Source organism: Amblyomma maculatum, chromosome 2 (genome assembly GCF_055883805.1).
Source record: "Amblyomma maculatum isolate TAMU_Amacu chromosome 2, ASM5588380v1, whole genome shotgun sequence".
NCBI lineage: Eukaryota > Metazoa > Arthropoda > Arachnida > Ixodida > Ixodidae > Amblyomma > Amblyomma maculatum.
This window is the reverse complement of record NC_139345.1, coordinates 505,360-530,182: the sequence shown is the minus strand read 5'-3', so window position 1 is coordinate 530,182 and position 24,823 is coordinate 505,360. Positions and strand designations below refer to the sequence as shown.

Here is a 24,823-nt window from a genome sequence, read left to right as displayed (position 1 = left end):
GCTGCATTAGCTCGAGCAGAGGCGTGTTCGCCGACGAAAACAGTACAGAGCTACCCTTGGCCTGAAAGCGCATTGTGAGAACTGAGCAGTCGATCCCAGTAAAAATCAAGAATCGCTCCGAGGTAACGTGTCATGGTGCGCCTCAGCAAAACGGAGTCGGACCTTTCAGTAGTAAAATAGGGAGCTTGCACGAAACGCTGAGAGCGCCATTTTCCTGTACAGTGCAGCAGCCGATCGTGGAGCGGGCCACGCAAACAGTGTCAAAGCGATGGTCTACTGTGCGGTCGTGGGCTGTAATAGCCGAACGCAGACTAAAGTGCGAAAGGTGAAGTCCGGACAAGACGACTGCGGGTTTTTCAAAATACCAAAGGTACGCTTGCACGAATGCGACAAGAAAACCAGCGATCGGAACGTCGCAGACGAGAGTGGCTTAATGCGTGCACCTCGAATGTTGTACATTGAGGCACAGATTGCTGCAGGAGCTCACCATTCTAGCTTCACACGTTCATTTTGTAGGTCGGCGGTCTAAACTTTCCGATGACTGCCATTCTGACACGAAATGACGTGCACACATTTGGTATTTGTCCGGACTTCTGTGAATGCCGTCTGTTGATGCGTGCAAGCCATTCTCGTCTGCGACGTTCCGATCGCTCCTGGTTTTGTCTCATTCGTGCATTCGTACCTTTGGTATATTGAAAAACCCGCAGTCGTTTTGTCCGGATTTCACCTTTTGCGCTTTAGTATGCTTCGGCGGAGCCCATGACCTCACTAAACCATCGCCTTGACACTATTTACGCGGCCCGCTCCACTGTCGACTGCTGCACTGTACAGGGAAATGACGCTCTCAGCGTTTCGTGCAAGCTAGCTCCTTATATATAAGAACTAGTCTACCTAGAGCACCATATCACTTCCCTCCCACTCCTTGCTGCGAATGAGAAAAACCTCGAATTTTGAGAATCAGCATAGTTAGAGGTGTCGGACCATTGCCTGATTAGCCATGAGGGAGGGGAACTGCGCTGTCACGCGCGACGTCACTGGGCTCAGACCACTACTGTACGAGCGTTGCCGTGACGTACGCGTTTCAGTCAGCGATAGGAGTGCAGTCCTTCTGCAAGTCAGCCTCCGTTGCCATGACGCGTTCCAATGAGCGAACGGCGGTGCTGTCTTTGCACTTGTCAGCCTCCGTTGCCATGGTTTCTGTGGTTGCCACCCACGGTTGCGCCGCCTGCTATACTGCCACAACGACCCGCAACCGAAGGAACGGGGTGTTATTACTGCAGGATATTATTGAATCGTAGCTGTTGACCGACCTTATCTCACATCGACATGTAAAGAAGGGAACACGGAGGAAACCAGATATGTCGATTGTACACGCTCGTACTAATCCTTTGAAGCGGTACTTTCGTTCGGAGCAGGCGCCGCGGCTGCTCGAGTACCCGGCATACTGTGGAGCCAGACTGAGCGCCACTTGAGTGCTTCGCGTGCCTGACTGAAAAGGAAAGGCGAGACAAATGGTCCGCCTCTTCACGACGAGCCTACAGATGAGCAAATATCTGCGCCCGAAGAAATCCAATTTGCATCCAGAAGAGGTACGCGGACGTGCTTCAGAGTACGTCGGCACAGCGAGGCGTTGGACCGTCCACCGGATGGATCATTGAATTCGAAACCGAATCGCGCCAAGTGGTCGTTCGTTGCCTCTTTTTGTTTTCTGCATGTCGCTCTCACTTTGGTGGTTTCAGTCCCCCTACCCCCCCCCCCCCCCTTATTTTTTTTTTTTCCTTTGGCGAATGCGGGCAGCCGATTGAGCCACTGTTGTGAAGTTTCGTTGGGCCTCCCACACATTTAGGTGCACGTGCACTGCTCGCTATTGACCGCCGGCGGAGCGGCGGCAACATCTGCCGCTGGGCGGCTCAGACTTGACTGCGTTTGAAGCGACTGAATGCACAGCGATGCGAGAGCTGTGCACATAGTCACTAAGCCACGAACCAGCTGCCCGATTCATTGAAAAAAAAAGAAAAAATATGGGCAGACGATTACCGTAATCGGCAGTGCACCAGACTTGCGCGCAGCTCTGCAAATACTTTGGTTTTGCGATGAGCTTAAATGAGGAATTTAATAAAGACATATTTGAGCCTACTCTATTTTCACCCACTAACGTGCATCCCGCCGTCCCCTCCTCCTCCTCTTCCACTATACTTTTCCACCTTTCACTCACTCTACCACTCACTCTACACGCCCGACTACTGTGACGGAGTACCCGGGTTCGAACCCGACCTCGGCGGCTGCGTTTCGATGGAGGCGAAACTAAGAGGCGTCCGTGTGCTGTGCGATGTCAGCGCACGTTAAAGATCCCCAAATGCGACGAGATGGAGGGCACCATGAATGGGGCCAAGACGTGGCAACTGCTCAGGTTCCTGATAGACCCGACTAAGTCCAAAACGGTCGCCAATATAGAACAGGTCAAGGCGACGTATAACTTTAAGGGTACGGACAAACAGCTCATTGACAAGCTCAAGTCCATGTACGTAGCTCCCCCCGCCACAGCGCATTACAGAGATTACAACGGACCGGCGAACAGCGAGCTTGACGCGTCCATAACAGTGGCAGAAGTCAGAGCGGAGCTGCACGGCCTAAAAAGACGCTCGGCCCCCGGGCCGGACCTCGTTAATAACAAGATGCTCGCAAATCTGGACGACGAATCGATCAATGCCCTAACCAAATATTTAAACCAGGTGTGGGAGAGTGGTCAAGTACCCCAAGAGTGGAAGAGGGCTAAGATCACCCTAATCCACAAGCAGGGAAAACCACCGGGCTTGGAGAATCTCCGCCCAATATCACTAACATCCTGCGTAGGCAAACTACTTGAGAAAGTTATTCAGAGGAGGCTAACCAAATACAGCGAAGAGAATGATGCGTGGCCGGCTGAATTGGTCGGATTCAGGCCCGGCCTTTGTACGCAAGATACCATGCTCAGACTACATAACGATGTTGTCAGAGACTTCAGGAAAAAAAATACGAAAGCTATTCTAGGCTTAGACCTTAAGAAAGCTTTTGACAACGTCAGTCACGACGCCATTCTCGACGGGCTCGCTGAGCTTAGAGTAGGCGAAAGAACCTACAACTACATTAGATCATTCCTGCGAGACAGGACGGCGATCATCAGCTTTCAGGGCTTATGTTCGGAAGAGTTCCCGCTGGGTAACAGAGGCACTCCGCAGGGGGCTGTGCTCTCACCTTTCCTTTTTAACATCGTAATGAGGAAGCTCCCCAGCTTGGCCATCTCGATGACTTAAAACTAAGCATCTACGCGGACGATGTGACCGCCTGGATGTGCGAAGGGAACGACTCGTACATCACATTCAGGCTCCAAGAGGCAGCAAATATAATCAGCTATCACGCAGAGGACGTAGGTCTATGCTGTTCGCCAGAAAAATCGGAGCTCCTGGTAATGACCAGCAGTAGTGGGAAGATAACTCCAGATATCAAAATTAAAGTCAACGGAAACGAAGTCCGGAAAGTAGATGAAATTAGAATATTAGGTATGATTATCAACCGCAGGGGTAGTAACAAAAGCCTGATTAAGAAATTAAAAGATCAGGCGGAGCTCGTAGTCAGAGAATTTAAGAAGACGACCAACAGAAGGAGTGGTCTCACGGAGGCTAGTAGACTTAGACTCGTACAAGCTTTTGTCACGAGCAGAATGTGCTACGCGACTCCATTCCTAAATATCAACAAGACCGAAGAACACAAATTAAACACCATAATTAGGAGATGCACGAAGTGCGCTCTAGGACTCCCCATAACTACTTCTAACGACATTCTAGAGAAAATGGGGTTGCATAATGAGTGGAAAGAGCTGGCTGCGGCGGTCAGGCTGTCCCAGAGAGAGCGACTCGCAGGAACGGCGGCGGGTAGGCAAATCCTCGATTGGGTAAACCTACTATCGCCCGGGGAAGGCGAAAGTGTCAGAGAAAGCATAGATCGAGAAATCAGAAAGCATCTATACGTCTCGCCCATACCGAAGAACATGCACCCCGTACACGACGAGGGGAGGAGGAAAAGCAGAGCTAAGCACCTCGCTAACAAATTGGACAAACTCCCGCCGGGATACGCGCGTCGCGTATATCCGATCCCAACAAACGGATGCGGCGCGAGGGGGAAAACGAAGATGGAGAGGGAGAAGAGGCCGTCGGCTGGCTGTTACGAGCTGCGGCCGGCACCCCCATTCCACGCTAGCGACTCAAGGCATGGGCCTCGGCGCTCGGGTTGTTGTGGCAGCGTGCGATGCGCGTTGTCGCGTGGATGTGTGTGCGCGCTCTTGTGCTATACTTGTGCCGCGAGTCTTCTCCAAAGACCGCATGAGGCTAGTCGTCTTGTCTTGCCCCGGATGAACTAAATGCGATTTGTGCATTGATTCAATCGCTGGCGCTCGGTCGCTCCACGAAGCCCTTCGTGGCTCAGACGCAGGTTTGTTACATGCCGCTTACATGCAAATCGGCCCCGAAATGCGATCTATTTTATGAGGGAACGCAAGCCTTGTATTTCCGCAAGATCCCTTGTGCTGACTGCTAGAGTTTGTTCTATCTGCTAGCCATTGGATGTGCGTGCGTGATCTGCCGCGAGACTACCCCAAAGACTGCATGAGGCTAGTGCTCTAGTGGCTAGTCTTGCCACGAATCAAATAAATGCGGTTTATTTGTGGACGTTTTCGATCGCTGGTGCACGGCCGCATCATGAAACCCGTCGTGGCTCTCAGTGCAGGTTTGTGTTACATATCGTTAACATGCAAATCTGCTCCGAAATGCTATCGCACGCTTTGTATTTCGGTGAGAACCCCACCTAAACCGTCCGGTGAAGCAAAGGCCTGCTTAAAAAAAAAAAAAGGCGACCGTCCGTAGCTGTGCTTCAACCCCAAAAGCTGATACATTACTTTTCTGAGTGCCTCTACTGCGTGCAAACACCTTCCGTCGTGCATGTAGTGAAAATGATTTGTGTATTTTGCAAGTGGCTTTAAACAGCTCGTGCAGCTGTTGCTTAGGTATTGCAGCAATGTGGCACTGTTCAAAGCTATCTTGTTTGCTTCTTAGTTTCGCAGGGTAGTAGATAAGAGTGAAAGGGTGCTCACAGTGTCATAAATGGCAATATAGCATCAACAAAACCTGCAGATGTCGCCCTTCAACAATTTTCCTTCTAGAGATTTATTTTCAGATTAAAACAAGCATTCATTGAATATCCATGCTCAGGTGGAAATTGCCACCACCAGCTGCTGCCTCTGAATACACTTTCTTTCCTTCAACATCAGGGTTAAAGGCCAGGGCAATCGCAAGTTTCGTTTCTTTTTCACTTATTTGGTCAGTAAAGAAAGTGTTGTTCCTCCTTCGGTGTGGGATATGGTGTTTAACTTCCATAAGTGATATAGAAAAACTGCCTATAAGAGACGTCATAGTGGACAGCTCTGCATTAATGCCATTGATTTGAGGTTCTTCGTGTGCACTGACATTGCAAGTGTGTCTTGCATTTCACCTTCATTGATATGTAACGACCACTATGGCTGGAACTGAACCCAGGTCTTCGGCCTAGCATGTCTTAATATGAGTACTATTTTCTTTTGCAAATGCAATCCTTAGAAATGTAGTTTGTTGATTGCAGACAGCAGCAGAAACAAAGCCTAGCACAAACACAGACTAGAAATCGCTTTTTTCACTGGTACACACTATGTTACTTTATCTGTGTCAATGTGATGTGGGCATTAACAAAATCAGCCTTGCATGTTACACACATTTGCAAAAATGTTTTTTTTTTTTTCTTGCGAACAAAGTGGTAAATGTTTAATAATAATTTATTGGTACAATATATTAATCCATTTATTTCTGCTACCAGCTCGAAGTGCAATGTCTAGTGAAGGTATGTGTCTAATACTGATCAGTTAAGCGAGGCAAAATGCATGAAACAAAGTCTATTACTGTTTTCACATAGAGGAGAAGTAATTCATTTGTAGTCAGTGTGCACGAAGCAAGAAAAGTATTAACTTTGGCATGTTTTAACCTTGACAGTGTATTCCCTTGCAGCATACTTGCGCTCTTGCTGCCCATGCAGTCATGAGGGAGCTGCACTAGTTGCTACTGTTATCATATGGGCAAACTGTCCCGATGAACTAAAATGTTGGCAGGGGTATGTCGCTGTAGGTCGCTGTATGTGAGCAATTCTTCCATTTCAAGTTCCTCGGCATTAGGTCTCACCGCTCGGCCAACAAAACCTCGAGCGTGTTAATGAGCAGCCTCATTGCCTCGGTACCCCGAGTGGGCAGGTGTCCATACGAGTTCTATCTCTCTGTCGAGTCTGATATCCGCGAGGTTGTTTCTGGCAGTATTTGATATTCTGCTACGCGAGAAGTTACGTATGGCAGTTTTTGAATCAGTGACAATTATGTCCGCATCTGCTGTAGCGATGGCTAAAGCGGTTGCGGCTTCTTCCTCCTGGTCTGAGTAGCGGACTTTGACCGAAGCAGCTGATACGCATTTACTTACTGTACTGCTTAATTACAAAGATAGCACACCGTCAGCCATATAGTAATATAAGGCGTTGGTATACACCACCCCATCGTGATTTCGGTATTTTCTGTTTAGGGCCCTAGCTCTAGCTTTCCTCCTGCCCATGGAAGGAGGGATGCATGTTTTTGGGCACAGGTTTGGAGATAATTTTGTCGCCAGCTCCTCTTGGTAGTGGTCCTAGTGGTTGGCTAGTGGTTCGGCATTAATTCTCATGCGGTTGAGAATTTGTCTGCCTGCTTTAGTTTGTTAGTCTTTGTAGCTGCAATCAGCTCCTCTACATTGTTGTGTATCCCAAGTGAGAGAAGTTTTTCGGTTGCAGTGTTTCTGGGTAGACCTAGCCCAGCCTTGTAGGTGCTTCTAATGAGTGTCTAATTTCTCCTTGTCAGATTGAATGAGGCGGAGATAAGGGACAGAGTATGTGAATCGACTTAGTACAAAGGCATGGATAAGATGACAAATGTCAGCCTCTTTCTTGCCGTTACTCTGTGTATCAGTCTAGTGATTTATCGCACAGTCATTTCCAGCCTGTTGATAGTAACATTGCTCTTCCTATTGCTCTGGATGTAGAGCCCGAGCACTCTAATAGTATCGACTGTGGGTATGGGTAGTCCGTGCAGGCAGACTTTTATCTCTACTTTGTCTTGCGTTTTCCTTCTCACTGCTAGTAGTTCAGACTTATGTTGTGAGCATTTCAGCCCAATCTGGTTAGTGTATGACTGGACTACATTCACTGCTTCTTGAAGCGTTTCCTCTATGTGAGCGTCCGAACCTTTTGCTACCCACAAGGTGACATCGTCAGCATATAGGGAGTGTTGAAGATCTTGGATTTCTTCAAGTTTGGGAGGCAGACCTATCATTGCTAGGTTGAACAAGAAGGGAGAGAGGACTGATCCTAGCGGGGTTCCTCTGTCTCCTATTGCTATTTTGTCCGATGCAAATCCTGCGATACTTAGCTCTGCCCGCAGTCCTTCCCGAGAGGAAGGAAGGAAGGAATGTAATTAAAGGTTTTGTTCCTTGCGTTTATGTTGGCGAGGGTTTGGAGAACGGCTTCATGAGAGACATTGTCGAAGGCTTTTTCCAGATCCAAGGCAAAAATCGCTTTGGTTCCGGTTTTGTTAGGGGGATCTATCACTTCTGCATGCAACTGAAGCATTACGTCCTGAGTAGAGAGTTGAGTTTTGAAGCCAATCATTGAGCTGGGCAGAAGGTCATTTTCTTCTGCGTAGTTCTAAAGCCTATTTAGAATAACATGTTCCATAAGTTTACCTAAGCACGACGTAAGAGAGATGGGCCTTAAGTTCTCTATGCTTAGTTTCTTTTTGTGTTTAGGAATAAAGACAACCTTCACGTGTTTCCACATCTGCGAAAGTTCACCTTTGTTCCAATATTCATTCATTAAGTCGTTAATTGCTGAGAGGTAGTATGTAAATGGCGAATTGCGGCCCAAATTTCCGCTTCCGCGATCTCTCTGTCGAAGTCTTCATTAGGAACCCCTTTGTACTCATAGGTAGCATTGGGGTTGCTACCGGTATTGAGATATCTGCTTCTGAGTTCGCTTAGCAGATCTGCATCTGTACTTGGGTATTCTTATATGATTTGATTCATAATAGCATAATAATAACATATTAGCAGCGAAATGGCTGAACACAATCACTGTAATATTTGGCTTTTGCTGTGCCTTGGTTGTATAGTCCTTCCCCCTAGCAATAGCAACACACTTTCACCACTAGTGCAGTCGTCGGCACGTCTACAATGCTGGAGAGGTGTGCTGCGGAGCGAACAAAGTGAAATTTTGTCTGGGCTGCTCTATTAGTGGTAAAGTGTAGCTGTCAGTGCAAGTAGTATGCCTATGCACCTTCAGTATAGCGCCATCATTGTTCCTAGAATTGGGCCCTTGCTCAAAAATTTCATTTTCTTTGTGCGACAGGTTGGTGTTCGAGCACTCCGGGCAGACTTGCTGACGTCTGTACATCAGTCTGTACATCAAAAGTTGCTGGTTTACCTCGTGCCCCCCACAGTACCAACCTTGTGCCATTGAACTTCTAGCTGCTTCCTAGAATAAAAAAATCATCAACTGCTGTTCACTGATAGTTTAGTCAACAGATGCACCAGTCACAGTTAGCGTGCTGCCACCAGTGAAAACTGAATCAAAATGTGTGAAGTCGAACTGAGCTCATTTCTAAGCGTTATATTAAATGTAAATTCCTTCAGTTCCATCATGTAATGAGTTACAGGACAAAAAGCAAAACGTTTTTTAATGCACACTGTATTAGGAACAAAAGTGTTTCTGTGACACAAACAGCCAGTGGTTAATAAAGCCATTCGGAGCTGCCTAGCTGTGTCATCGTGCGGAAGAGCTAGACTTTTTTCTATGGCTACAGTGGAGAATATGATGGGCTTTCGAGTTCTTCCTCCTCAGCTAATTATATCTCTCATTTTTTTTTTGTTTACACCTTAGTGAATTTACGTCCTACGAGAACTGCAGATTGCAAACTTTTTATGGCTGCAACATGCAACAACAATGGCTTTGCAAAATGAGTACATTTCTCACACCTTACAAAAGTTTAAACACCTAATCTTTTCGGCACAATGAAAAACATACTTCTAAGGTAATCATTCCATGAAATTTTTGTTAGAAATGCTGTAGAAAAGTTTTTACCAAGAATATTTTCATCAGTTGATGTTACTGATGTCTTTTGTTTATATGAAGAAGCTGGAAACCATGATAAATGAGCAAAATGTCAATCACAGGCGGGCAAAAAGGATGTATTGAAAGCTAATATAAAAAGAAAGCTCTGCTGCCAGACATTCATTTTTTTTTACAGAAGAGAATAATATATATATGAGTTCCCGCACCCAGCCGTTATGGCACTTTGACAAACGCCTAAGCACCGAGATGTGGCCATATGGTGGGATGCATTGGTAACGGCAAGGTTTCACAGCAATGTAACACACTAGCTCATTTGATAAGATTTTCAGTGATAAATAAATCCTTTTGCTTCCTGTACTGCTGTCCTCAATTGCAAGGCAAGAGCTTGCCATTTCCATCATAATTTATGACACATTTTGGTCTGTTAGTCTCTTGAATGTGAATGTGAAGAAACCACCTACACATATTTCCGCCACTTTGTGATTCTGCCAAAAACAAATTCCGATAAATGAAGATTACAATCAGTTCGCCACTGCGTTTAAGATAGTTAGTGTATAGTGAGAACTCGGTATTTTTCTGTATTTCTACCCAAGCATGCTTCGTGAATGTGCAGACAAACCCAATCATTATCGTAAAATTATCTGCATCAACTCAGCTGCATTTTCAACTGTTGAGGACAGTATAAAAAAAAAAATTCGGGGTGAGAAAAGCATAACAGAGAGATTGCTGGCAACACTCCCAGGCTTTCCACATTAGGTGTACTGTAGATGCAAGATGTGTAGTGCTGAATGACCCTATAATTCGTCTCTTGTGCTTGATTGTACAAGTGCAAAACTAAAGGAAGTGCAAGTTGCTTTAAGGTCACTCATAAGGCAAAGCCACTTGCCTATGTCGCAAGGAACCCATCACAGAAAGAGCACAATACAGGAGCCTCGAGGCACAACATACACTGACACGTGACCAAGAGAAGATGGTTTGTACTTATCGTGTTAATACAGTTCTTTACAGCTTTTGCTTAACAAAACTTTTCAGAGTTGTATATAATTCCTCATTAAAAACTACCTAGCACTAGTTCTAAGGAAAGTTCACACTTTTACAGCCATCTTCTACAAAATATAACTTGCCAGTACAATAATCTCAAAGCAGTGCACAAAACAGCTTTTGATAACTGCATCTCCTGAATGCAATTTCAGCGATATCAGAGAAAGTTGCAAATTCCCTGCAGTATACCTTTAACAGTGGCTCTGGCTAGAACCCTTTGGTGCTCCTAGAGGAGGACTAAAGGGTTTTGGTACAGCTGCTACTCTCACCACTCAATCGCATTCCAAGTGGCACTTGTGGTATTAGACCTATTGCCGAATTGGTTGGGGGTGACCCTTGTGAGCAATATCAAGATTCGGCTATGCACAACCGAATTAGTATACTCGGACGAACAAGGTTTAACAGCCATTGCTGTAGCTTTGGATCTCCCTATTTACATATAGTTGCCGTCTCTCCTACTTCCACCGTAATCTTTCAGGTAAAAAACGATTAAAGTAATAATTTTCCATTGAATATCCTGTGAAACAACAATAATAAAAATTTCCATATGCTTTACTTGATTTCAATCACTTTTGGCTTTTTTCATATGCATGTCGTCACGAGCCATTCATTTTCCTACCCTTGTCTGTGCACGAAAGGAATGAAGTTGTTATAAAACTGCTGCATGGAAACCACAACAAAGAAGGAACAAATAGATGAAAGCAAAGCTGCATACATTTTTGTGATAATGAACGAACTAGTTCAGCTCGATTAAAGGAACAATGAAAAGGTATTTGCTGTGGCTAGAAAAGGTGCACTAACGATTAGTATTTCATCACTCATCTCCACGACAGAAATCTTTAAGCTGGTTTTACTAACACAGATGGAGGTAAAAAATAATGCCCCTCCTTTCCCTTCAACTCGACACATGCCGATGAGAAAAGTAAAGAAAATGTCACAACCATTCCCCACTGTGGCCCATTTTGCCTGCATCATTTGGTCCCAGATGGCCAAGTTTATGTCAGTAGGGGGCAGCTAAGAGTAGGCCATGAGATGATGTCCAAATAGACTGCGAAAAGCAATTTTGAGAAATTTGTAAATTAAAGGGGGTATGCAGAGACATTTAAAATTTGACTTGAATACCAACAAAAAAAATCCTAGAAGCGTACTGCATTACAATGACAATAATTACCTTTATAGGTTCCTTTTAGCCTATTTCCTCAAAAATAAAAAAAAAATGAAACCTTAAAAAAAAAAAACGCAAGAAAAGAGAAAAAAACTGGAAGACATCAGCCCTAATGCGATAGTTTTAATGGCTTCCCCTGCAGATCCTCATTACTTTACAACTCGCTGAATCACCAATTCCTGAATTTGTGACACTATCATCCCACACCTACTCATTAGCTTATACTCGTGAGCTACCACATTACGTGAAACACCAACAGCCATAGCTAAAAAGACCTGCTTCAACCAAGAACGTGCCTGCATGGCATAGGAGTAATGTGCTTGACTCGTTATCTGTTTCATGCCTGTTTAGTACGGATGAATTACTCGAGCAGTTTCTAAATGGGCATAACAGGTTCAACTAGTCTAGGCTACACAGGTGTGGGCCTGCTGTGTTGCAGCTAGAGAAGAGATGCCATGTAACGTCAGTTGTCTGCTCTGTGTGAGGAGGGAGACAATGGCTGCCAACCACTCCACTCGGCGCACGGCACTCGGTTGGGGCTCCCAGCTGGCTGCTCCGATCGATGAGGATACGATGCATCGGTGTTGTAGCTTGCGCTATCAATGGGAGATTCTTGTTACAGTATAGAAGGCTTCCGGTGGGTCCGATTCTCATTTCCCCCTCCATCTCAAAGAAGCTGCTTGAGTCAGGAGTTCCAAGTCGGCCATGTCTTGTGGCTTCGTGGCGACAGACAACCTGCTGACCAGTCAGTGCACGGCTTCTCACCTGCCAACTGCTACCTGCCAGAGGCATGCCCATGATTTTTCGCTCACATCAATATTGCTGCTGTTGCTGGATTTTCTGGAAAACGAAGTCTTTAAGCTATCATATCAAAACAATGCCGCAGAAGCTAAATGCTACTTGGGCTCGAGGCAAGGCTGGCATTATGCAAAAAGGAACAGGGGCCGAATACATTGTAGGCTGAAGACCTCAGGAGCGAAGGACGAGACAGCTGATAAGGATCTAGACTAGAACAGACCAGCCAACTGTGGTTTCAAGTGCCACTGCCAGCCGACGTCCTTTTTCATTTTTCCAGCGGCCATGCTTTGGCCGCAGTCTTTGCGCAGCCAGGGGAAGGCGCTACACCATGAAACTGTTTGATTTGGAACTGGCTCGCTTTGCCGCAATGTCATTTTGACATTGGCATAGGTGAGCAAACATTTTGGTAGGACAAAAAGGCAACAGCAGCCAATCGGCCATCGAGCGAGCTTTATTCTGCACTCACGAGAAGGTACCACTCAACTGAATTCGCGTGGGAAGCCTGTAAAACTTTTAAAATTTAATTTTAAAAACAAAATTTTTGCAGTGTTTTGCAGAAAATTTGCTGTCAGCGTTATGGAATGTGTCAGCATCATGAGCGAAAAATTACATGCCATTGCCAGAAAAAAATATGCATCTCAGTGCAAAAAACACAGGAAGAAGAAAGGAGACAGACGCAGGGCAAATGCTTCAAAGGATGCAGGACGAAGCGTTCATCCTGCGCCTGTCTCCTTCCTTCATCCTGTGTTTTTGTACCCGCAGTCATCATACCAATACCAACTAGCCCGTCTTTCCACTTTAACTTTGTCAGAAAGTAGTTGGCAGCTGTCATGGCCGGGCGCTTACTCGGTATCAGGTTGTCTTTATGGCAGAAGACTATACGGCATGGCCACTTTGGCAAGTGCTGCAAACTCAGACTTTGCCTTTGAGATAAGAGGGTGAGATCGGAATCCAGCCCTCCAAGACCCTTGGATCTTGAGTAGGACATACTGCTTCTAGGCCCAGGTAGGACAAAGGTCTCTCCCATATTTCTCGAATTAACCAGGTCCTGCACTAGTTGAATCCACTTGACCCCTGCAAATGTCTTAGCTTCATCAGTCCACTTAAGGGCAACGCTTGGCATCCGTTGGAAAAAGAAATTGTTACCTTTGCAAGCGGAAAGGACTATTCCAGTTAATGCAAGAAGGAAATGACCCCGAACTAAACATTGTCTCCGTTATGTCAGGCCCGCTGTAATGTTAATACTGTGTGGAAGTGGTGCTGTTGAACACAAGTGTGATGTGAGTGGTGCCCTAGGAGACCTAGCATATCATTGAAAAATGGGGGTAATGCTACAAACTTGGCTTGACACTGCATTTAATCTTTGTTTCATCAAGATTTCTGATAACAGGAAACTTTTTATGAGGCAGTTTGAGTCTAGAATCAATGTGTACCTGTTAGCAAGGTATGACTAATTGTACTGGTGTTATAAAATGCTTTGGAAGCAATAACGGGCACACAGTGCATGCTCATAACTGGGAGGTGAAAGAAGTTTGCTCGTGAGAACTTTATGCAAAACTGTGCAAAATATGAGCGCTCGTTACATTTGTGCAGTTGTGGAATATGGTGGCTTAATTATTTCTTCCTTGTCACTACATTTCACGCAATTATCTTTGAATCAAGATTGCTGAATAATTGAGCTATAATTCAGTTTGCAGCATGAAGTTCATACTTACCTAGAGAGCATGTACTATGGTTGCATTATCTAGCTCTCTTATTTTGCGCATTTTGAAATGCAGCTTTTGAAAGTTTTCACAAAGCCATGGCAGCACTCGCGCATCGTCAGAGTATCGCCAACGAAACAGCCGCAGGCATCTGAAAAAAGCTGCAGTACGCTAGTCGTTTTAGGACAGCAGGCCCCGTCTCAAATATTAGGTTGTTTACAGCCTTGCCAGAGACGTGTGCTTCGGAATAAGCCCTGAGCTGCGTTCTAGCTACAACACCCGTATGGAGTCCTAAACGAAGGGGGTCGTCTTTTAGTTATCACTGCATGGAACACACCGCGCCTACGCTGCTCGTCGTCCTCGGGTCTCCGTCCGCTGGTCCGAACCATGATCCACTGCCGAAGTTTACAACGTTCCTGATGATGAAAGCTCTATGGCTCCACTTTGATGATGTCCGAATTCAAAACCACCGTGTACAAGTTTCTTCCCGTGCTGCGCATGGTGCTGCGCCACAATGCGCCATGCTGCTAATGTCGCTGTGGTTGCGTTGTGTTGCTAACTTGCTACGCTGCTACCTACTGACTGCCTGACTACTGCTACTGTTCACATACAATCATGTGCCTTTAGACACATTACAAATTATTTTGTTTACTCGTCATAACACAAAATACAATATAATTCACTACTTTGCGTGCATGTTTTGGAACAGTTAAATGTGGCTATATTTGACACATTTTGTTTTTTTCTCTTAGTGTCATTGATGTTATTTTGCAAGATGGCTGCGCCCAGTTATAGCGAGCTCGCTATCTCGATTCAGAATATCTCAGAGGTTTGTTTTGCTCCTCCCGGTTTGCAAAGCATTTCTTTTGAAATTAACCTTAAACGAGTGTGGAAACAGTTGCACTGCAAGTTCACATTTTTTCCCAGCAATAGTGCTGAAGCGATGTTGGTTTTCTGATGACCACTTCAGGCACCGTCTGCTTCCACATTAAGCCGGATTTTAAACTATTGGCTTTCGTGAATTGTCTTGTGCTTACGGAAATGCACTACAGATATTTATGTTCTGAATGTATGCGGTTTTCACGGACGCGGTCCGCTGTTACCATAGGGTGTCTACGGCTGTTGCCGCATGTGTTGCCCGCAAGTACTTGGCTCTGGCTAGTAGCATAATGTTGATCCGAGTTTTAAAGCGTCTGCCTGTCTGGTTTGACTGCACTGGCGCTAGATCCATATAGTTCTTTGGTGGTGCCACGAAATGTGCGTCATTAATGAAGTTTCTACTGTTATACTTGTACTACTGCTTCAAGATTTGAGCGCTCATGCTTCAAACTGTTCGATTGAGACTTGTGCTGTTGGGCAAGTTGGTTCGACTTCAAGGCCAAAATGGACAACACACACGACTCAATTTCGTCGTTGCCTTGGCGCTGGTTGCCTAAATCATTATTTTTTATCCTTTACTCTGTAAGCGGTCACACATCGATGATAAGTATTTTTGTGGGGGTTTGGTATGTCGTTGCTATATTTATTTGTAGCTGTGGGGCCGACCAGTTGTAACTTACTGCCTCCCCCATTAGATATCCACTGCAAGGCAGTACAAACTACAATCGAAACATGCAAATTCTAGCTTTGTAAAACATATGTACACTTGGTTAGCAAGCCTGGCTTTTTGCTTGATGGTAATAGAGTGTTTTTGTAAATAGATGAAGAGCCGCAAAGTGGTTCGCTCTCCCTAAGCCAGGGAAGCCACATTTTGGTCAGTGTCTTTTTTTCTTTAGAAATAGCAATACAGCATACCCTACATACATACACCAGAGCAGATGCATGCAACTTTTTTCTTTAACCAAATTATAACAGCTCGTGCGTGCTGTTCAGATGTCATTGCCGTGCAGTAAACAAATTGAAGGAAATTGCCTGTCTTTGTTGAAATTGTGTGTTCTTGTGTTTTTCACCGGTACATTAGAAAATCAATAGTGCTTCAATCAGTTTGACTTTGCTGTGTAATTTAAGACGTCATAAAGTCCTTGTTAAATTTAATACTGGAGTGCTCTGCCAGTAGTCATCTTAAATATTGTGGTTATCCAATCCTTTCATGCCACAACAAAAAGGAAACATACTAAATGTATATGCAGCATGAATGAAGACGAGAGTTCGGTTGCTAAGAAAGGGGACAGCTGGACAACTGCCATAATGTGGGTACAGAACTCTTCAGACTTGAGTTGCAGGTAGGATATGGCCTACAAAGCACAGTTCAAGGAAGGATGCTGACAATTGTTTGTTGCTGCTAGGTTAAATATACCTTTTTGGCCCAGAAACCATAGTCCCCAGAGTTCATAACATTTTCACAACGATTTCAAGCTTATTGGTTCCATCAAAACCTATGGTACCTACCAGGCTGTTTGATAACACACATCCACAAGCTTTTGTCTGTAGAGGGTGCTAGGAAGCTGCTAACAGATATGGCCGACAAAGCACAGTTAAAGGAAGGATACTGACTAATGTTCATTGCTGCTAGGTTAAATGTACCTTTTTGGTCCAGAAACTGTAGTCACCCGAGTTCAAAGTGCATGAATGCATATTCATGTGACAGCCCCACGATGCCTTCCTTGTTCACTTCTGTAAGGGATGCCATAGAGAGTAGCGGCACAGTTGATTTCAGAACTCCTCAGGTGTGTAAATTAGTAATTTTATGAAGCTGGTATAATTTCATCTCAGTGTGACGTTTGTATCTTTTGATAACAGCTTTTACCGACAAAGACGAAGGATTTGCATGAGATCCTGCGTAGCCCCTGTGCTAACATTTTTTTAGCCTTTAATGACCGCACCCTAGAACTCAGTTTGACTGAGAAGGAAGTACTAAACGTTTTCAGGTATGTTGATGATTTTCTAATAGTTATTAAAGAACAGAAAGATTTGACCTACACAGATGCTGTAAGCCCAGTTTTAGCCAACTTTCAAGAAGAGGGGCAGGGATTGTGTTTTACCCGTGAACTCCCTTTGCGAGGATATTTTCAGTTTAAGTATAGATTTAAGTATTACCTTGGGCGAGCATCATGTGTGTTGGCAATACTCGCCTCGAGCACGGAAGGAGCTGCTGCCTTATTCCTCGGCTCATTCAAAGACTGTGAAACGCGCTATTGCTAACCTCTGCCTTGGGTCTGCTCTTGTGAAGTCGTGTGAACATACTATGCAGGCGAGCTTTGAAAAGCAAGTGGATTGATTTGCTATGGCGGGGTTCCCAAGCTCGGTAATCACTGGTGATGCTGAAGCCTTCCTAAGGAAAACCAAACGTGTAATGTTCAAAAAGTCGTGCGAGACAAGAAAGTCAAGCGTGAAACCAGAAGTGGTACCCTATGTTCACAGGGTTCCGCACAACGTGAAAAAGGTTCCACGAAAGCTTGCGCAATTATGCGCGCGCATTGCGAGCAATGAAAAGGAGGGCGCTTGCAGCAAAAAACATGGCAAGCAGTACGTGAAGTGCTGCATAGGAGTAGTATATGAGATACCACTGGCCTGCGGAAAAGCCTATGTGGGCCAGTCGAGGCGCCGTGTGAATGACCGTGCAGCTGAGCATGCACTATCACAAAAAGAACCAGGAGGTGCACATCTTTCACAGCATTGTGCAAATTGCTTCGTGTGCAACCGAGCGGCAAAATATGCACCGGGGGAAAAAATATGCGTGCACTGAAAGATATGTGAACCACAGCTTCATGAGATAAAGATTCTGGGCAGAAGTAGAGATTTGAAGGCATGCGAGGTCTTGGAGGCGGTTCACATAAGAAAGAGAGGGAAAGCGTGCGAGTGGTACATCGGTTCACCTTTTCAAGACCGAGATGACATATCTTGAACGGTTTGTTTAATGTGTCGTGTTGTTGTTCATGCGCATGCCTTAAAATTTCTATATATTTGCTGCCTTGGCAGTGAATAAAGGCCAGATGAATTTAGCGCTCGTCCTGCGTCATTCTCTCTTGTGTCACTTCTTAGCACTATTATTTTCAGTCTCGAACAGTATGCACCATTTAGCCCAAACTGACATTCTTCTAAACCATTTAATCATGTTGGCTATAGGGGCCATATGTGACAGAAAATATATTTAGAAAGCTGTGTATTCATAAGTCACTGAGAACAAAATATATCAAAAAGGCTGCGTTAATCATATCTGGTTCACTTTTCATACCCTTCTACTTTAAGATGACAGACATGGAGTACGACTGAAATCGACAATATGCAGGGATTGTCTGCCAACTTGAGCATCACAAGAATTTTGTACCTTTTTTCCAGCTTTACAGGACACAATAACAGATTTTTTTGCAGATAGTGACAGCGTAGGGCAGTATTGTTTATGCATCCAGAAATTACGACACCAGAGCTTAATGGTTTTTGCTTGGTGCATGTGAAGAAATGAAGCAGGAATAAGTTCTTAACAGAGGTCCATATTTTAAAGCAATGAAATTGCTCATGGATGTTTTTCTCAATGTGAAAAATACAAGTTTATGTTAATGAAGCAATGAAACTGAATTGAAAATGAAAAATAAGTTATGTATAAACAAAGACGGAGGGTAAAAAAAGTAGGAAAGGAGAAGCTCGGAAGCACTTCACATTTTCCACTGTGGCCATGGAAAAAGTCTGGCTCTTCTGGACGATGACACCGGCTAGGCAGTTTCCATCAACCTTAGCCTCAGACCATTTGTGCCAAGTGAACACCTTACTGCAACATTTCTAACTAAATACCACTATTGATGATACGTCTATGGAAAAGTTTCGCTTCTCGTCTTGCAACTCATTACATGATGGAGCTGAAATATGTTCCGCTTATAATAAAGTTGGCTATGAGCTTCTCACACTTTTTGACAGTTTTCACTGGTGCAGTATGCTACTGTGAATGGTACAGGCGCCCAAATCTTTAACTGGCGTGTGCGAGCGGCGACTTTTCTGTACGTCAGCGCCATATGACGGAGCGAAGTTGGAAACAGGATGAGGCTAAGCGCATGCTCACAAAGCACGCTCAGCTGGACGGAACAGCCTGGCAGACGACGCATCCAGCTGAGCGTGCTTTGTGAGCATGCGCTTAGCCTCATCCTGTTTCCAACTTCGCTCTGTCATAGGGCGCTGACGCACAGAAAAGTCGCCGCTCGCGCACTCCAGTTAAAGATTTGGGCGCCTGTACATCTGGGCACTCTATTGATGTGCACTCCACTGGTGTCTTATTCATCACATGCAGTGTTTATTCCCTTCAAATTTAATTTATCCTAAGAGTGGCACAAGGTTGCTGCTGCAAGGTGCATGATGCAAACCAGCAACTTTCACTTGATGTACTAGTGGTGAAAGTGTGTTGCTATTGCTAGGGGGAAGGACTATACAACCAAGGCACAGCAGAAGCCAAATATTATAGTGATTGGGGATAATCCTGCCAGAATTCTAGTTCATCGGGACAGTTTGTCCATATCGTAACAGTAGCAACTAGTGGCTGCATAGGCAGCAAGAGCGCAGATATGCTGCAAAGGTTAAAACATGCCAATGATAGTACCTTTTTTGCTTCATGCACATTGGCTACAAATGAATTACTTCTCTATTCCTCTATGTGAAAACAGTCACTGACTTTGTTTCATGCATTCTGTCTCGCTTAACTGATCAGTATAGACATATACCTTCACCGGACATGGCACTTTGGGCTGGTGGCAGAGAGAAATGGATTAATATATTGCAGCAACAAATTGTCATCACTTACTTTGCAAAAAAAAGAAACTTGCTTGTAGAAGTTGAACCCCTTATACCACACCAAAAGAGTAACAAAAAGCTGTTTAGTAACCATGCAAATTAACGAAACAAAACTCGCGAGTGCAGTCAGAGGCAGCAGATGGCGACGGGGCATAACGCAAACAAGATGGTTCTGAAAAGTGCCACATGGCTGTCATTTATCGAAAAAGTAGCATACAAAAACAATGTTTCATACTGTAAAGGTCACTTCCTCTGATGATAATGCGGGCGATCTCCAAATTTTGGAATTGGTTTCCAAGATCAAATAAAAAAGGGCGTGCATGTCATTCATGAAAGCGGACGAGTAACGAACTTCGTGCTTTACACATAACCAAACTTCAATCACAGCTGTTTCATTTAGAGCTTGCAGAAGCCGCACATTACTGTCAGTAGAACAAAACACGTCATCCCGAAAGCAGCCAAATACTTTTGGTCTCGGCACTTTTTCATTGTCGCCTTGCGAAATGCGCAAATCACTCTCACTGCATGCACGGCGGAACGTGTCTGCACGCAGTAGAGGCGGTCAGAAAGCACAGCTGCGGACGGTTTGCTTTTTTTTAAATGCAGGTCTTTTCTTCACCGGAGGGCGTAAGTAATACAGTCGTACCTTAGTGGGGATCTTGCCGAAATACAAGGCTTGGGTTACTTCATAAAATAGATCGCATTTCGGGGCCGATTTGCATGTAAGCGGTATGTAACAAACCTGCGTCTGAGCCACGAAGGGCTTCGTGGAGCGGCCTTGCGCCAGCGATTGAATCAATGCACAAATCGCATTTAGTTCATCCGGGCAAGACAAGATGACTAGCCTCATGCGGTCTTTGGAGAAAACTCGCGGCACAGGTATAGCACAAGAGCGCGCACACACATCCACGCAACAACGCGCATCGCGCACTGCCACTGCCACTGCCACCACAACACGGGCGCCGAGAAGGTGTTGGCCGAGGCTCACGGGTCGCTAGCGTGGAATGGGGGTGTCGGATGGATGGATGGATGGGGTCTTTGGGTTATTCTTGGGGGGGGGGGGATACCGGACACGGGTTATGCCGGCCATAATTCGCGGCGGCACTCTTGGTGTCCGGGGGAAGGGGAGATGGGATGTTGGGAGGGGGCTGGTGTCGGCCGCAGCTCGTAACAGCCAGCCGACGGCCTCTTCTCCCTCTCCATCTTCGTTTTCCCCCTCGCGCCGCATCCGTTTGTTGGGATCGGATATACGCCGCCGGGATCGGTCGCCTACACCGATGCAGCGATCGGGAAAGAAGGCGACGTAACCTCGGTCGCCCTATTGGACACTGGGATCGTCATAGGAATAGAAAGAAATCGAGATCTACCGCCGGTAGAGGCGGAGGAGATTGCAATAGCCATTGCCATTGCACGACCAGGCGTGAAACACGTCATCAGCGATAGCAAAGCGACGGTTCGAAATTTTAGCAAGGGTAGAGTCAGCAATCGTGGTGCAAAACTTCTGAACGAGTCGTCTCTCGCCGAAAGCGTGACCATAATCTGGACCCCAGCACACGCCGGTCTCGCCGGCAACGAGGCTGCCCACATGCTCGCCCGCTCCTCGCTACCTCGGGGTGCTGCGGACGCCTCCACAACATCTAAAACCAAAGAATGTATAGGTACCTTTAGGGATGTAACCGACAACTTGAAGAAAGACCGGAGGATATATCCGCCACCAAAAAGGAATCGTACGACTGGAGAAGACTAAATTAAATTGGTTCACAGGAAGGGAAAGGCGCAGTAACTGTCACACTTGCTCTGTGGACACCCGAACCGCGCCGTAAGGGAAGGGGTGAAGGTGGGAGGGAAAGTGGAAAGAGAGAAAGAGGAGCCGTAGTGGAGGGCTACGGAGTAATTTCGACCACCTGGGGATCTTTAACGTGCGCTGACATCGCACAGCACACGACGCCTCTTCGTTTCGCCTCCATCGAAACGCAGCCGCCGTGGTCGGGTTCGAACCCGGGAACTCCGGCACAGTAAGACTCCAAGCTCGAAATTTCTTTTCGCCCCTGTGGAGGAGTTGGACGGATGCCAGAGGGCGGAAGAGGGACGGTGCAGAAACCGAAATTTGTAAATTTTGCGGCCACGTGGCAACATTAGATCATATAATATGGAGATGCGTTCGTGCCCCAGGGCGCAACGCGATTAAAACTAGCGATGAATGGGAGACCACGCTAAGAAGCTCCGACGAAAAAACACAGCGATTCGCCGTCCGCCTGGCGGCCGAGGCTGAAGACCTCTTCTCCTAGACGAGGCCGGGTGTCCTCTGGCTGCGGTGTGACAGACTGCCTCCCCGGACGCCTGCGTGCGGACTCGTAGGTGGCTGCTGCACCATATTCGGCGGAAATAAATGTTCTTCCTCCTCCTCCTCCCCAGGTGGTCGAAATTAGTCCGTAGCCCTCCACTACGGCTCCTCTTTCTCTCTTTCCACTTTCATTCCCACCTTCCTCCCTTCCCTTACGGCGCGGTTGCGATGTCCACAGAAAACAAGTGAGACAGTTACCTCGCCTTTCCCTTCCTATAAATAAATCAGTTTATAAAATAAATCACTCACTCTACAGTCGCGACCCTCCTTACCGCCTGCACCTCATTGTAGCCCTCTTTTGCGGCGCCCATTTCTCCTTTCTCGCCATAACCCTACGGCTTTTTCTTTCTTTTTTTTTTTTTAAGAGTAATATGCCTTATTGCATCCTTCTGCTTTCCCGGCCCTTCCGACTCCTCGTAACACCATGCTCATTAATTCGACCTTCGCCATATCCTCGATACTCCTCCTAAGGCATAGAGTTTCTTACTCTTACTCTTAGTGTAAGGAACTCTATGTCCTAAGGCAACCACCATTCGGTTCTTTGTTTATTTACATGAACAGTAGCGGCTCCGGCTACTCCTTTTAATAATAATAAAAACATTACTAGGACTTTAGCGACTAAAGAAGTGAAAGCCTGAGAAATCTTATCTTGTTTAGCGTTCTGCCATCTGCAATCCCCCGCTTGAACGCACGCCGAGGAACGCCACACGACAGCAGCCGCAAAAGTGGGACACACTTTGTCCACGACAGTATGAGCCATTAAAGGCTTTCGCCTTAATAATTGGTTCACAGGAAAGGAAAGGCGCAGTATCTATCACACTTGTTCTGTGAACACTTGAACCGCGCCGTAAGGGAAGGAAAAAAACTGATTTATAGGAAGGGAAAGGTGCGGTAACTGTCTCGCTTGTTTTCTGTGGACACCGCACCGTGCCGTAAGGGAAGGGAGGAAGGTGGGAGTGAAAATGGAAAGAGAGAAAGAGGAGCCGTAGTGGAGGGCTCCGGAGTCTTCGACCACCTGGGGATCTACAGGGCGCCACTTCGTTTCGCCCCCATCGAAATGCAGCCGCCGATGGTCGGGATCGAACCCGGGAACTCCTCCGGCACAGTAGTCGGGCGTCTTACCACTGCACCACCGCGGCGGGGCATACTCCTTTTCAGCAATTTATAAAAACCATCTGGTCTGGCGATATGCAGATCAGTATAAATGTAAGCGTCATCCTCCTGTAACAGCAACTTTCCGGTTCTGTCGCCTTAAACTCCCAAGCCTCCAAGCCGTTGCATATCTCTCTTCCTAAATGCCTGTTCTTAGCCGTGGCAGGTGCCATTTGGCTCTGCCATAACCTGCCACGACTAGCAAGTGGCTGGTTACGCTGAACACTGCTACGCCGAGTACAATGTCGACGACATTCAGCCAGTCCATGAAGGGACGCCTCGTATAGCTGCGCTCTAAAACAAATTCTGTGCGGCAGTGAAGTGCTCATGAGTCATTGCGCGGTGGATATTCTTTTCCCACATCGTGCGGGTGGCTATATATAGTCCGTTGTCCTGCCTCTCGACGAATCTCTTACCCAGGCCAAGTGCAGCTCATCTTTGGCGGTATACGCTCGTGGTGGGCAGCGTAGTGCGCTTCTGGTGAAGGCCTCTTCGAATTGTGGAATTAAAGGGTCGTTCAGTAAACCATTCGAGAGGCAGAGCGCAGGAGGAATGTTTCATCCTACCGAAGACTCAGCAAGTCGTGGGCATTGTCATTTTTTTTTAGCGGTTTGTAATAGTTAGGCATAGTACATTGCGACCGAAAACTCCCGCCTCGTCCTGGACAAGAAAGCGATCTGCCTGTATGTGGGCCGAGCTGCTCATGGGCGCACCCGAGAGCGTTGTTCCATTTATTGTCACGCATTCTACGTTGCACAGGGAGTGGGCTCTTGTGCAAGAAGGAGAAGATGGGCAGTGAACTTTCGTGGCCTTCTCTTTTCCAACGCATTGACTTTAGTTAACAGTCGCTGTAGCTTTCTCGGAGTCATATCTCCCTACATTTTCTGCTTGCAGTTCGGCCGACTCGCAGAAATGGGAGCAGTTCGCAGCCTTCCAGGTGCTGCGAAAGGAAGGAACTGGCGTTTTTAAACACACAGGAATCGGGCGCAGCCACCTTGCCGCGCGAGCTAGTTTCCCCGCCCATCGGGCTCAGAACAGTGATCCAGATAAGGCACTCGACGTGACGTTGCAATGACTCCTTGAAGTTCATGTCTTTTACCACGTGGGCGTCTGCCCTGATGCCCTCGCGGCAAATTGAGTATTTTTAAGCCGCACCTGTCCGAAAAAAAAAAAAAAACAGAAAAAAAAAACGCGTGTTTGCTACCTACGCAGAGAGACGCCGGTGACAGTTCACCTTTTTGCGTCTCTGTAATGATCTAATTTTTGGGAACCGAAATATCTGAACGGCTTTTTTTTCCTGAACGCGGATTGAAGTAACATTTCGAAGGCCTACACACAAGCTGCCACACAAACGCCGTTGCCTTGCAGGGACCTTGGCTCGACCGTTAACGGTGTCATGTGCGCGGATCTCCCGGGGTATCCGCCGAGAATTGCTGCGGGAACGTGCGCAGTGTTTTGCAAAATGAGGGGCATTCGACGAACACGGGGCCGCTTACACGAACTTTGACGCCGTTCTCTCAGCACCCTCAAGAGTGCAGAGTTACGCACCTTTCCCTCTTCCATAGAGGATTAATTGCTCGAGGCTGTACGGCCTCGGGATGTCTTGGAGACATCCGCGAATACGCTCTAGATGTTATCCAGGGTCTCTCGGGGTGCTTTTATGATGAATGGTGCTGCCGATTGTTGTTGTTGTTGTGGCTGTAG

General features: G+C 46.3%; 1 protein-coding gene and 1 long non-coding RNA gene across 6 annotated transcripts in view; both read left to right on the top strand.

Moving 5' to 3' along the window:
• Nucleotides 1–24,823, top strand: part of LOC146197787 (protein unc-13 homolog B-like) — a 363,959-nt gene that overhangs the window by 43,891 nt on the left and 295,245 nt on the right. The window lies entirely within an intron of this gene.
• Nucleotides 3,858–11,480, top strand: LOC146197792 (uncharacterized). The gene is made up of 2 exons (XR_014704897.1): nt 3,858–4,467; nt 8,479–11,480. It is a non-coding gene; the product is annotated as an uncharacterized LOC146197792 (long non-coding RNA).